This window comes from Pristiophorus japonicus, chromosome 2 (genome assembly GCF_044704955.1).
Source record: "Pristiophorus japonicus isolate sPriJap1 chromosome 2, sPriJap1.hap1, whole genome shotgun sequence".
NCBI classification, from domain to species: domain Eukaryota; kingdom Metazoa; phylum Chordata; class Chondrichthyes; family Pristiophoridae; genus Pristiophorus; species Pristiophorus japonicus.
The window spans coordinates 315,475,808-315,486,257 of NC_091978.1; the positions used below are offsets into that span (position 1 = coordinate 315,475,808).

Below are 10,450 nucleotides of genomic sequence, written 5' to 3' on the forward strand. Positions count from 1 at the left end.
ACATTTCAGCAGAAATTCCCGACTGTGTCAGACCACCAGGAGCTGGCAAGGAAACAAGTTTGCCCAAGAAAAAATCCTCTGGGAAATGTTTCCTTATCTGCAATTAGTTTTAGATCGGAGTTTCAAGTTGTTGGTGATTTACAATCATTCATTCTTGTTTAATATGTCAATTACTATTGTGCATGTAAACCTCAGCTTCTTGGGAAACTCCAGGTGATGTCATCTCCCAGTGTTGATTCAAGAGTTTGCCCAATAAATACAGCAGCTGAGAAGTGAGGGTCAGACAGAGACAGCAGCAACACAGCAGCAAGAAGACAAAGAACATTGTACATTAAAGCACAATGAACAGCAAAGTGGTTCTCACCGTCCTCGCTCTCTCTGTACTTTATGTGGTTTCCACACAAGGTAAGAAATAACCAAACAGCATAGTATGTATACAGAATCTAGAATCATACTCACAACTTGTACATATTTAAATATCATAAGATAAGTAAATTAACAGCACTTACTACCAGTAGCCAGAATTTCCATTTATTTCATCAAGTAATCAGAAGTAAATGTAATGAATACTGATAGAGAAACATCTCATTTTCAGTAGAAAAGTATCAGTTATCAATGAGTGATAGGTGTTCACTCCTATCAGATACAGAGCTATGGGTGGTCAGGGAAATATTACACTCCAGGTGAGTGCACTCCAGGGCTGGAGATGAGTATGTGCCTATTAACAAAATATAATCAACAGGGTATGATAGCAGCGAGTATGTATACTGTACTAAAAATGAACAGGGAAGTTAGAATTAAATTCAAGAACAGGTGTGATCCCAGCTCATGCAATATACTTTATTCTGCCTTCAGGAATTGAGATTCAATTCAACACGAGTCAGTTATACTTTCAACCAGCAATATTTCTTTGTAACACGCTCGATAACAGGCTGACTCTAGTCTGTGGTTATGAAGAGATAAGGGGAGGGAATGTAATTTAGAATAAAAATAGTTTTCAACTTTGTTCAAGTATAAATATAGATGTGAAATAGAAAGACTCACTTTTAGAACTCTAGAAAGACAAAAGTTCTGTTATTTGTCCTTTTTCCAGCTGCATCGATTGGAAGAACAGGAATGAACCTGCGCTGTCAGTGTATCAAAACATCCTCGAAGTTCATCCATCCGAAGTTCATGGAGAACATTGTGGGAATGTAGAGATAATGTAAGTGTTTATAAAATAGTGTCCTTATAAATGTTCTGTTTCTTTCAATAAAGATTTCTAATTGGTATTATTGAGAGTAGATCATTTGAGCTAACTGTCATTGTTGTTTTCCCTCAGTGCCACCCTTAAAAGCAGCATCCGAGTCTGTCTGGATCCTAATGCATCCTGGGTGAAGAAGATTATTGACAGGATGATCACTGTGTAAGTTTCTCTTGCTGTTTAATCTGAGTAACAATACTGGCAGAGAGAGGAAATGTTCCACTATATGCCCAGTCCTAGCACCAAATCTACGTCGCTCAAGTGTGGAGTAAGTTCGCCACAGTGTAGATTCCCTCTGATTTCTCTGGCACTATACCTGATTGGCGCGGTCCCGGCCTGCAAGGCCATTGGAAGGGGCAGCGTGTGGTGGCAGGAGGGCGACGGCTACGAAGCCAGGTCACTGATTGCAGTGCGGGCAGGCACAGCAGGAGGGGCGAAAGAGTGGCAAAAGTCCGTAGAGGCAAGTGACCAGGGCTCAGGAGAGGCGTGAATCTGGGGCCCAGAAGAGGCGAGGGCCCAGGGGAAACATGGGCCGGCCCACACTGCGATGTGTGTGTGCGCTTGGTCTATACAGTTAATCTTGGGTAATCCTTGCCACTGGACTAAGACCTAGCTTGGTCAAGCCCGTGTGGTGGCTGGTGTGCAACGGCCACCACACGTTAAAAAAATCCAATCACAGGCATCTTCCATCCTTCATGATGATGTTTGGGATCTGGAATATTAGGTCCCTCATTGAAATACCTGTGAACTCATCCCTTTTTGGCGTGGAAGCAAGTCAGCCTCGCTTCGAGGGACTGCCTATGATATGATCTGAACCATTGACTCTGATTTTATCATATGGTGAGGTCGGTCGGTTCGTGCGGCCTGGGCGAGCAACAAGCTTGCATGTCAAGGGCTGGACAGATTTTAACTTCTGGGACTCATTTCCATGTATAGAACCTGTTTTCCACCCGTACCCGGCAGAAATCACTGACCAGCTGATGAGTGGGAGTAGGAATTCCAGCAGCAGGAGACCACCGCTAGGGACCCATTGGCACAGTCCCCAGCAGTCAGGTGAGGGAGAGATGGGGGGGGCAGGGGCAGCCTGGGCATCTACTGGCTCACATTTCAGCCCCCGGCAAGTTTGGCCTGGTGGGGAATCCAACACTGCGCCCAAGCTCAGGCTTCCGGTTAAAATAGGAGATCGGGCTCTAATGCCGTCATCGGAACCCGATCCAAATATTTAACGAGGACTCCACCGGCTTGAGGTGGGTGTCTGCACCACCTGCAATTTTGAGTTACAAGGGAGTCAGATCAGGGCAGGAAACGAGTGAGTATATCCGCCATTCGATTTTAACTGCCCCCCTTCATGGTTTCTGCCAGGCATGGGAGTTAAAATAGGGGCTGTAGCCTCTGTTGTATGGATGTGACATCTGTATTTCTCACACTTACACATATATGTCTGACAATCAAAGTTAAAAACATTCCTAGATAGTGACTTCAGTGTTCATTGCTCTGGCCCAAAGTATCTACAGGGAAAATGATAATGTTCTGTCATTCTATGATGCTATTTACATAGTTTTGTTTCATAAACATCAACGCATGTTGACCTGTGAAGTTCACAGTATAAATGTTCTTCATTCTTTATATCTCTACAGTTCCGAGAAGACAGATGAAGTGCAGTGAGGAGAAGCTCAATGTCTGAATGTCAAAAGCCTGAAGCCCGCTGTATCAGGGACTCTGGAGTGGCTCAGGAATTCACATCTGCTTGCTTGTTCAGGCCTCGTGTAAGCTTGTGCAGCCAATGAATGTCCGACCGATTTATATCATTGTGGTGTGACGTTTAGAACTATTGTATCAGTTTATTTAAAAATGTTTTTGCTTGAGCATTGAAATCATGTTTTGTTAATTGAGGTTTAATTAAATTAGATCTCATGTACCCTTGATAACATAATTGACAATAGCTGAAAATTGAATGTAAAATAGTCAATCATGGGCCGGATCTGTGAACCTGATTGGATAATGCAATCTAAACTACTGAATCAAACAATCAGATTATCATGTTCTCATGGTTACTCTCATGTTAAGTTGTTACCGGGTTTAGTTGCTCAGTAAAATTAAAATCCTGAAACTCCATGGGATTTCTCCCAGTTTCCTGCCATTACTCTGGTGGGAGCCTGACAGTATTTCCCAAAAATGCCTGGTTGCACTTGCGCTTCACCGGTCCCTCATCAGGGAATGGGAGAATAGAGTTTCAAGACCTACATGTATATATTTATTGTATGACAAACTCTCAATGTTGGGATTCTATTTCATATCACCATTATATTTTCAAGGTTATGTTATATTTATATATTTACTATTACTGTATTGAAAAACACTCTCTTTGAGAGTACCAAACAATTTGTGTGGATAAAAATTGTAATGTTTTTTGAACTAATTTATACTGTATGGCACATTGCGACGACCTCAATTACGTATATCTTAATATACCTAGATGAATTGTTTACATAAATATCTAACTATTTTAAATATCAAATTGCATAGAATCTTACAATATTACAGCACACAAGGAGGATAATTGGCCCATGGAGCCTTTGTCAGCTCTTTGAAAGTGCTTTCCAATTAGTCCCACTCCCCTCTTTCCCTATTTATCACAACAAATGATGCATGTCTATTATCTATTTAAAGTGTTAATCTTGTTCAACAGGAATATTAAACTGAAGTTAACAAATATTTTTGTTGTTTGAAAGTTGAGTGCATGTCAATCACGTGTACTTTTTGTACAATACATAGCACCATACATAGGATTACATCAGGTTACATAGGATATACGGTGCAGAAACAGTCCATGCTGGCGTTTATGCTCCACTTGAGCCTCCTCCGTCTTTCCTCAACTAAATCTATCAGCATAATCCTCTGTTAACATTTCTGTTAAGTAATCAACAACCAAAAAAAGAAAGTTGAGTTTATACTGCACCTTTAAGAATCTCAGGACATTACAAAGCACTTTACAAACACTGAAATACTTCTGCAGTGCAGATACTGTTTTCATGTAGGGAACCATGGAAGCCATATTTGCAATTAGCAATATGCCACAAACCGCAATGAGATACTTGAGCAGATAATGGGGGTGAAAGTCTACTTTGGCAGCAAAAATAGTGATCTGGAATTGACAGCTCTTTTTACACCCCATCCTATTGACTTTAATGGAAAAGAAATTCAGGTGGGGTGTAAAATGAGTTGCCAATTCGCTATAACACGTTTGCGATACAGTCAAAGTCAAATTTCACCCAAACCTGTTTTAGTGGTCTTAGTTATGAGTTATGTATTGATCAGAAAACTGGATAACTCCCGTTCTCATCTTTAAAGCGTGCCATGGGATCTTTTACCACTACCAGAGAGGGCAGACAGGACCGTAGTTTAACATCTTATCTGAAAGACAGCACTTCTGACAATGCACAACTCCTGCAGTTCTGCACTGAAATGTCTGCCTCGGTTATGTACTTAAATCTCTGGTGTGAAGTCTATTACTTTCTTGTGCATATCAATCACTTGTACTTTTTGTATCACTGTTTACGACACTTCCAAGCTTCATATCAGCTCAAACCTACAAACTTCTAATTTAGAGGCAATATTGCCACTGACATGTTCACAGCCAACACATTGGGCTGGATTTTTGTTTGTCTAGTGTCTCAGTTAGCGGCCGGAGGAGGCGATAAAGCGAGTGTAATAACTTACCAGCTTTTAGCGTCCCGACGGAAAATTCAGTAGAGGTTTACCGGGGGTGCAAAACGCGAGTGCCTGACTACTGACTATCAGTCGGACTGTGACGTCAGACCTGTTGCAACGCCCACGCTTGCGCCCAGCTCACTAAATTAGGTACGGCCACCACATTTAGCGACCGCCAATAATCACGTCTGAAAAAATTGTTGGTACAGCCTTCCAGAGTCGTTAACTGGTGGCTACAAAGAGATGGGGAAATGCTTCCCTCAGTCTGTGTAATAATTACACACAGAATGGTGCATGAACCTTCGAGTTTGCAGTGGCAGACAGACATAACAGTTCATGAGGAAAAGTCATTTTGAGAACTATAATGAGAGCAACATAATGCCTCCAGCGTCGCTTTCTACAAGCTCTAGCAAGGTGGCATCAAGCGAGAAAGATGACAGAAGGAGAAAAGCCCCTAGACTTTGAGGCAGGAGGCTTTACCCCGGCCATGGCTTTACCGACGGCAACGCTCATACCTGGACTTGTGCTTCCGAAAGGAGGTAGTTACACAAATATGCCATTTCCTGCAGGCAGACCTGCAGCCTCACATCAGCACCAGGACTGCGCTGCCCGTTGCAGTGAAGGTCACGGTGGCACTCACCTTCTGTGCCGCCGGCTTCTTCCAGGCTACATCAGGGAACATAAGCAGCATCTCACACTTCGCAGCACATCATTGCATCCGCGACGTCACACAGGCTCTTTCCACACGCAGAATTGATTTCACTACCTTCCTACTGACTAGGGAGAATCAGGATGAGCGTGCATGTTTGTTTGCCAGAATAACGGGCTTCCCAAGGGTGCAAGGAGCAATTGACCGCATGCACATGGCCTTGCGAGTAACATTCCCAAATGCAGAGGTCTTCAGAAACAGAAAGGGATACCTCTCCCTAAATGTGCAGCTGGTGTGCGACCACACGCAGCGCACCCTCACAGTCAATGCTCGCTATCCTGGAAGCGTACATGATGTGTTTATTCTCCAGGAGAGTACTGTGCCTCAACTGTTTGAGTTACCACAGGAAGGCCGAGGTTGGCTGTATTGTGTATCTGTAAAGCATGCACTCCCATGTTCCGCCACCAGCGAGCACATCCCCTGAAGTCCCAAGGGATCCCAGCATCCCTTGGGAGCACTGTATATAAGCCGGCCCCTAAGGTCTGTTACTCACTCTAGAGTGTCTTAATAAAGATTGAGGTCACTGTTACTTTAACATCCTTGTGTGCAGTCTCATCTGTGTTAGGAACACAACAACTGGCAATGAGTACACGAATCCAACGCAAAGATACAGCAAACTGTGGGCATCCTGGAGAAGTTCTCGGAGGGTGAGGACTGGAAATCCTATGTCGAACGGTTAGACTAGTACTTTGTAGCCAACGAGGTGGACGAAGAAGGATAAAGGAGAGCGGTCCTCCTCAGTCTGCGGGGCACCGACCTACAGCCTCATGAAGTATCTTCTGGCTCCGGTGAAACCCACAGATAAGTCGTATGAGGAGTTGTGTACACTGGTATGGAAGCATCTTAACCCAAGGGAGAGTGTGCTGATGGCGATGTATCGGTTCTCTACGTACCAGCGATCTGAAGGTCAGAAAGTGGCGAGCTACGTCACCGAGCTAAGGAGACTTGCAGGACAATGTGAGTTTGATGGCTACCTGGAGCAAATGCTCAGATACCTTTTTGTATTGGGCATTGGCCACAAGACCAGCCTACGAAAACTTTTGACTGTAGAGACACCGACCCTCAGGAGGGCAATTCCGATGGCACAGGCGTTTATGACCACCAGTGATAACACCAAACAAGTCTCTCAGCACACAAGTGCTAGCAATGTTCATAAATTAACTGGAACTGTGTTTAGGAGCAGAAATGTACAGGGCAGAAACCACGAGTTTGCTACTGCCAGCAGGTCTCAGGTGATCCAGATGACTCAGAGTCCGCAAAAAAGGATGAATACAAGGCAATTCACACCTTGTTGGCTTTGTGGAGGCTTCCATTCAGCCTATCCATGCCGCTTCAAAGGGTATGTTTGCAAGAGCTGTGGAACAATGGGGGACCTCCAATGAGCTTACAGACGAGCTGCAAGCTCTGCAAAACCTGGTAACCACCACGTGGCAGAGGAAGATTGGTCCATGGTGGACCAAAGCAATTTTGAGCCTCAGAGAGAGGAGGCAGATGCTGAAGTACACGGGGTGCACACATTTGATGGAATGTCCACCTATAATGCTAAACGCAAAATTGAATGGTTTACCCGTAGCCATGAAACGGCACTGGCGCTAGCCAATCCATCATGAGTAAAAAGATGTTTGAGAGACTGTGGTACAACAAGGCACTCAGACCAGCCCTGAACCCCATCCACACGAAACAGAGAACATACACCAAAGAGCTCATCACTGTCCTGGGCAGCGCCATGGTCAAGGTCACCTACGAGGGCATGGTGCACGAACTGCCACTCTGGATTGTCCCGGGCGATGGCCCCACACTGCTTGGAAGGAGCCGGCTGGGCAAAATCCGCTGGAACTGGGATGACATCCGAGTGCTATCACATGTCGATGAGGCTTCATGTACCCAGGTTCTTAACAAATTTCCTTCCCATTTTGAGCCAGGCATTGGAAACTTTTCCGGGGCGAAAGTGCGGATCCACTTGGTCTCAGAGGCATGACCCATTCACCACAAGGCGCGAGCTGTACCTCACATGATGAGGGAGAGAGTGGAAATCGAGCTGGACAGGCTGCAACGCGAGGGCATCATCTCCCCAGTGGAAGTCAGCGAATGGGCCAGCCCGATTGTTCCAGTACTCAAAAGTGATGGCACGGTCAGGATTTGCGGCGATTATAAAGTAACTATTAATCGTTTCTCGCTACAGGACCAATACCCACTACCTAAGGCAGACGACCTATTTGCGACACTGGCAGGAGGCAAGACGTTCACCAAGCTCGACCGGACGTCGGCCGACATGACGCAGGAGCTGGAGGAGTCTTTGAAGGGCCTCACCTGCATCAACACGCACAAGGGACTGTTCATCTACAACAGATGCCCATTTGGAATTCGGTCGGATGCAGCGATCTTCCAGAGAAACATGGAGAGCCTACTCAAGTCGGTAAAGTGGTTTTTCAGGACGACAGATTGGTCACGGGTCAGAACACCATCGAGCACCTACAAAACCTGGAGGAGGTCCTCCAGCGACTGGGCCACGTAGGGCTGCGGCTGAAGAGGTCGAAATGCGTCGTCATGGCAACAGAAGTGGAGTTTTTGGGGAGAAAGATCGCGGCGGACAGCATTCGGCCCACAGACGACAAGACAGAGGCTATCAGGAATGCGCCCAGGCCATAGAACGTCACGGAGTTGAGGTCGTTCCTGGGACTCCTCAACTATTTTGGTAACTTCCTACCGGGTTAAGCACCCTCTTAGAGCCCCTACATGTGTTATTGCGTAAAGGTGAGAACTGGGTATGGGGAAAAAAACAAGTAATTGCTTTTGAGAAAGTCAGAAACATTTTATGCTCCAACAAGCCGCTTGTATTGTATAACCCGTGTAAAAGACTCGTGCTAGCATGTGATAGAAACATAGAAAATAGGTGCAGGAGTAGGCCATTCGGCCCTTCTAGCCTGCACTGCCATTTAATGAGTTCATGGCTGAACATGCAACTTCAGTACCCCATTCCTGCTTTCTCGCCATACCCCTTGATCCCCCTAGTAGTAAGGACTTCATCTAACTCCTTTTTGAATATATTTAGTGAATTGGCCTCAACAACTTTCTGTGATAGAGAATTCCACAGGTTCACCACTCTCTGGGTGAAGAAGTTCCTCCTCATCTCGGTCCTAAATGGCTTACCCCTTATCCTTAGACTGTGTTCCCTGGTTCTGGACTTCCCCAGCATTGGGAACATTCTTCCTGCATCTAACCTGTCTAATCCCGAGAGAATTTTACACGTTTCTATGAGGTCCCCTCTCATTCTTCTGAACTCCAGTGAATACAAGCCCAGTTGATTCAGTCTTTCTTGATAGGTCAGTCCCACCATCCCGGGAATCAGTCTGGTGAACCTTCGCTGCACTCCCTCAACAGCAAGAATGTCCTTCCTCAAGTTAGGAGACCAAAACTGTACACAATACTCCAGGTGTGGCCTCACCAAGGCCCTGTACAACTGTAGCAACACCTCCCTACCCCTGTACTCAAATCCCCTCGCTATGAAGGCCAACATGCCATTTGCTTTCTTAACTGCCTGCTGTGCCTGCATGCCAACCTTCAATGACTGATGTACCATGACACCCAGGTCTCTTTGCACCTCCCCTTTTCCTAATCTGTCAACATTCAGATAATAGTCTGTCTCTCTGTTTTTACCACCAAAGTGGATAACCTCACATTTATCCACATTATACTTCATCTGCCATGCATTTGCCCACTCACCTAACCTATCCAATTCGCTCTGCAGCCTCATAGCATCCTCCTCGCAGCTCACACTGCCACCCAACTTAGTGTCATCCACAAATTTGGAGATACTACATTTAATCCCCTCGTCTAAATCATTAATGTACAGTGTAAACAGCTGGGGCCCCAGCACAGAACCTTGCGGTACCCCACTAGTCACTGCCTGCCATTCTGAAAAGTCCCCATTTACTCCTACTCTTTGCTTCCTGTCTGACAACCAGTTCTCAATCCATGTCAGCATACTACCCCCAATCCCATGTGCTTTAACTTTGCACATTAATCTCTTGTGTGGGACCTTATCGAAAGCCTTCTGAAAGTCCAAATATACCACATCAACTGGTTCTTCCTTGTCCACTCTACTGAAAACATCCTCAAAAAATTCCAGAAGCATTGTCGTACGGAGTCGGGAGTGTATTACAACAAGCTAATGTTGCGGGGAAGTTGCAACCTGTCGCCTATGCTTCCAGGAGCTTGTCTAAGGCCGAGAAGGCCTACAGCATGATTGAGAAAGAGGCATTAGCGTGTGTGTTCAGGGTAAAGAAAATGCATCAGTACCTGTTTGGCCTCAAATTTGAGCTGGAAACCGATCACAAGCCCCTCATATCCCTGTTCACTGAAAACAAGGGGATAAATACCAATGCCTCAGCCCGCATACAAAGGTGGGCACTCGCGCTCTCAGCGTATAACTATATCATCCGCCACAGACCAGGCACCGAGAACTGTGCGGATGCTCTCAGTCGGCTACCATTGCCCACCATGGGGGTGGAAATGGCGCAGCCTGCAAACTCGTTGATGGTGGCGCAGCCCGCAGACTTGATGATGGTCATGGAAGCATTTGAAAACGATAAATCACCTGTCACGGCCCACCAGATTAGGACTTGGACCAGCCAAGATCCTCTGCTGTCCCGAGTAAAAAACTGTACTGCATGGGAGCTGGGCCAGCATCCCCGTTGAAATGCAAGAGCTAATCAAGCCATTCCAGTGGCGAAAGGACGAGCTGTCCATTCAGGCAGACTGCCTGTTGTGGGGTAACCGTGTAGTGT

General features: G+C 45.7%; 1 pseudogene; it reads left to right on the top strand.

Annotated features, from left to right (window-relative positions):
- The first annotated feature begins 288 nt into the window (after positions 1–288).
- Positions 289–3,958, top strand: LOC139234412 (interleukin-8-like; annotated as a pseudogene).
- The last annotated feature ends 6,492 nt before the right edge of the window (positions 3,959–10,450 follow it).